The sequence below is a fragment of the Petromyzon marinus genome, chromosome 37 (assembly GCF_048934315.1).
Source record: "Petromyzon marinus isolate PM22_M1 ecotype Great Lakes invasive population chromosome 37, UKy_Petmar_22M1.pri1.0, whole genome shotgun sequence".
Taxonomy (NCBI): Eukaryota; Metazoa; Chordata; class Hyperoartia; order Petromyzontiformes; family Petromyzontidae; genus Petromyzon; species Petromyzon marinus.
This window is the reverse complement of record NC_133703.1, coordinates 5,046,929-5,051,310: the sequence shown is the minus strand read 5'-3', so window position 1 is coordinate 5,051,310 and position 4,382 is coordinate 5,046,929. Positions and strand designations below refer to the sequence as shown.

The window sequence follows — 4,382 nt, the reverse complement described above, 5'->3', positions numbered from 1 at the left end:
TGTAGCCACAGCCATTCCTCTCCCTGGCCCCATCCGGTCCAGGCATCCCAAATCGTACAAAATGTACTGCAACGGTGGTGAGACAAACAGCCCTTCGGGCGACAGCACGGTGACGGACACAAGCCCTCGCGGCAGCCTGGGCAGCACGCTGCTCCGGACCGGAAGCGGGGGCTAGCGCAGCCCTGTGGTGTGCGGAGAGCAGTGCTGCTCGTAGGCGAGCGGTGCGCTGGACGCCTACATCGAGGACTTTGAGCAGAGCGGAATCTGTGCGTCACCGCCACCCAGGATACGTGCAGAGCACAGCGCCGCGCAGCATGGCGGAGCGGAGACGCGCGGAGGAGAGGAGGATGCACAGTGTGGATGAAGGTGGGTTGCGCCTCTTGCCACGCGAGGAATCGCTCCGTGGTGCTTGCACTCGAGTGGCTATCGAGTGTGCACGCGGTGCAATGGTATTGAAGCTATAGTAATAGGTTTTTACCCTTTTATCTGGCACAAAAACTGACACCTTTATACAAGGGATCATGTTTGCAATAACCACAACACAAGTAGTCAAAATGCAAACAAAAAAGACAACTCTGATAATATGCACTGTCCTTGAATTTGATTGGTCCATACCCGAGATGGCTTTTCTGAGATCCCAGTCTCCACTGGTGTTGGACCAGAAGACGCAAAAAGGCGTCTTCTTATTCTTAGCGTCTTCTTGTTTGCATTTTGACTACTTGCGTTGTGGTTATCGCAAACATGATCCCTTGTATAAAGGTGTCAGTTTTTGTGCCAGATAAAAGGGTAAAAACCTATTACTATATCTTGTTACTGGCAAAGGAGGTCTCATAAGGTATCGAAGCTAGTTGACTGGAGGGGGGATAATTGGAGAGGAGAACCCTATTTATTTGCTTGTACTGGGTGCTTGTCAATTATGCTATGCTATCATGAATGTAATGTAATTCCCCTAGAAAAAAACCCTTAATAAGGTCTAAAGATACATTTTCGTGAGAGTCCCACACTGGGATGCTTGGCAAATTCCATTAATGAGTTCATTTTATGTCAGAGAAAACTATCCACAGTAAGCACACGCATATGAGAGGATAGCATAGGTCTGAACAGATAGGTCGGAGCATGCATTTCTTTCTCCTGTCATCTTCCAGCAACTTCACTGATTATCGAGTTTGTAAAGTTTGTGAAATCTAAGTGATCCTCCAACCTTTGTGTCAAAATTTGCAGATCCTAAACTGGACACATCTGAAGTTTAAACAATAACAGCTCATGCACTGATTTATCCCATATTCTCACAAACTCCACAAACGGATAACATCATTAGTTACTGATGGTGCAAAGTAAGGCAACATTGCAGGATTGCCGTTCAGGGGTCAAGGAATCTAGGGGAGAGCAAATTCATTGTGTACCAGTAAAATGTCTGTGGGTCTTACATTGCAGGTGGCATGCTGCCTGTGGAGGACCTCATCTCGGGCACGTGCAGCCTCACTGCTGCGCTGCAGCGGTCATGGCTTATAGCCCGACGGTCAGTCTAACCACGGACCAGTTCCTAGAGGCGCCAGTTGACGGTTCCTCCAAGTCCTTGTTCCGCTCGCCTGGCGCCCACCGAGACCTCGCAGTGTCGCACAGAGGCAAGCGGTCATCTCTCGGGGTCACCGCGCACAGCCTCGGCGCATCATTGGTGAGGGGCAATAAGCCAACTGAACGGTTGAGCTCAACAGCGAGAAGCAACAAGGCCCTGATGCCATTAAATGAGTCGGCAAAGCCCAAAAATTATTTCTTTTCTAACCAGAAGAATGTTTTGTTGTACTAACGGAGCAGTGAAGCAACTAGGCGTGAGCACTTGCCGAACGGCGGCTGTGCGACAAGTACCTATCCCAGGTGGTTGACAAGCCAAAAGGATGAGCTGGATGTGTCGGGGATCACGAGCATTCCTGAGCTCAGGTACCCGGCCTGGCTGCGTGACTGCGATGTGGACTCCCAGACCAGCAGCCACGAGACGGATACCAGCACGAAGAGAGCAGGTGCCGCTCAGAGCCCGCAAAGCAGACCAAAGTACCCAGAGTGGCTCAAAGATTTGGACATCTCCGGCCTTACGAATGTAGCCAACGAGGAGCCCGTGTCAGAGGACCTTAGATCCCTAGGTGTGTGTGTGTATATATATAGTCTGTATATAGCAGATGACATTTCATATGTTTTTAGGTACATATTCAGTCTTTTCTCACAGAGACGACTGAGCGGCCACCCATGTGGTTGTGACGTGCGATGCGTGATTCTTGATGCACAGCCTCATTGGAGGAGCTGCTGAGCAGGGCGCGCATGGAGTTGGAATCCCCCGGCTTGGAGGCCCCCTCCCCGGGCAGCTTCAACACGGACGTCTTCCTAGGGGCTGATCGTCCCTGGGAAAACCCCTCCACGCCATTGTGAATTTATCTTTATATTCACACTCACGCACAGCATAGAGGCTGCACCGCCTCTAAGTATGATGTCAGATTATGAATGTTATAAGCTAAGCAGGTAAGCCTGGTTATTACTTGGATGGGAGACTATTTGGTAATAGCATATATTATAGATTTTGGCTGCTAGGTAACCAGGAGTTAGTAATACAGCAATGGAATCTTGAATCTATATCCGGAGTTTTGCATTTTACTCCCTCTGTTTTCACCGGGTTCTCCGATTTCCTCTCACATACCACTCGCTGATGAAATTTGCAAAATATCACTGCCAAACCCGCCTGAGACTTGGTGAGATTTTTCTGGCTTCCACCATGATAATAAGTCAACCAAGTAATTTTCTCTCAATCGTGTCTCTTCTCAGGGCCGTGTACCACCTGTCGCGTCTGAAAGAGCTGGTTGACACCATCAAGGAGAACAAGGATGGCTGCATTTTAAGGCGGTGGTCGAGGTTTGTACTCAGAAGGATACGTTCGCTTGGTCCTGCTAATTCATGGTTGTTAAACATCAATGGTACTTCAGGTGCTGTGGTGTGAATCGCAATTACTTGTGAACTTGTGGGGCCCATGGGGCACAGTAATTGCCCTGTTAATGGAAGTGCCACAACAAAGTATTGGAAAAATGTGATGAAGTTCGTTCAGGGTTGGAGTTAGTGAATGGTTGCAGCAGTATTTTGCACAGCAAATCCATGCAGACTCAAATGTCACTTGAAAGAGAACGGATATGTGAAAAATATTGTGAGCACAACTAAACTTATTTTGGTTTTATCCATTTTGGAAGGAGACTCCTTTATTGGGAACATACATGCTAGTATGTGTGTAGTTATAAACATTTGGGAAATCACTGTAAAAGTACATTTGCTTATTTAGATTGCACTATACCTGTATTGTAAAATTTCAGAACCTTTTATGTAACTTGTAATCAATAAACCAAAGTTGCATATTGTATGCAACCCATGACTTGGATTGTTTTTATCATGTCTTGTTTAGCATGGTTGGTTATGTACAGTGTGAAAGAAATTCAACATACATTAAATATTTTCTGATATTTGAATGTTTATATTGTACATGTATATTTATTTTACAATAAATCTGAGACAAAGGCTTATACACATGGAATTGAAAATATTCAGCTATGATTTGTATTTCTCAAGTATTTTAAGAAAAGTCAGCGAGTCTCGTGACATGTCTTCACATTTGGGGGTGATGATTGTGATGGATATACAAGCATTAACCTGCTTACATTCCTAGAGTATGTAAGGTGAATTTGGGCATTCTGGGTGATTGGGTTTTAGGCCAAACACAGGCAGATGGTTGGGGATAGATGTTTTCAAGCATCTATTAATTATTCATCAGCATGTACTATCTTACTATGATGTAAAGTTCAAAGACATGGTTCATGAAGGGAATGGAATAAAAACTCAACTGTGCACAAGTATGGAGGAATTAATACTTGGAATTCAATGCAAAGATCTGGCCATATGGCGTTTACTGGGCACCAGGGTTGCCAAACAACACATGAAAGATGTGTATCAGGCACAGCCTCTGCATTATGAAAAAAATATCACTTCCTGAAGAAGTGCATTTTGCTTCTCCTGTCTTAGGTCACCAAAATAAATTAGAGCAAATGTGACTCGACTGACACAGGCAGCATTTATACTTGTGAAGTGTTCTCCTTCCGACGTGTGGTGTGTGTCGCACACACTGTCGAAGACGAGGTAGTTGCAGGAGACACCGTCTCTTTATTATCTTGTTCACACCAACTCCGGCCTCACTCGACCACGTTGCCATAGAGCCCGGCCTAGACACGACCCTGTCCGTGTTGCACCGACGGCGTCGACCGAGAAGGCCAGCTACTGTCTGGCCACGCAATGATTGGGCGAATGCGGTGGCAACGACAGCGACGACGAGACGAGTCCACTCCCAGAACCGGCAG

The 4,382-nt window shown here is 46.4% G+C and overlaps 1 long non-coding RNA gene across 1 annotated transcript; it reads left to right on the top strand.

Moving 5' to 3' along the window:
* The first annotated feature begins 1,429 nt into the window (after positions 1–1,429).
* Positions 1,430–3,412, top strand: LOC142930127 (uncharacterized). The gene is made up of 3 exons (XR_012946085.1): positions 1,430–1,519; positions 2,282–2,417; positions 2,812–3,412. It is a non-coding gene; the product is annotated as an uncharacterized LOC142930127 (long non-coding RNA).
* The last annotated feature ends 970 nt before the right edge of the window (positions 3,413–4,382 follow it).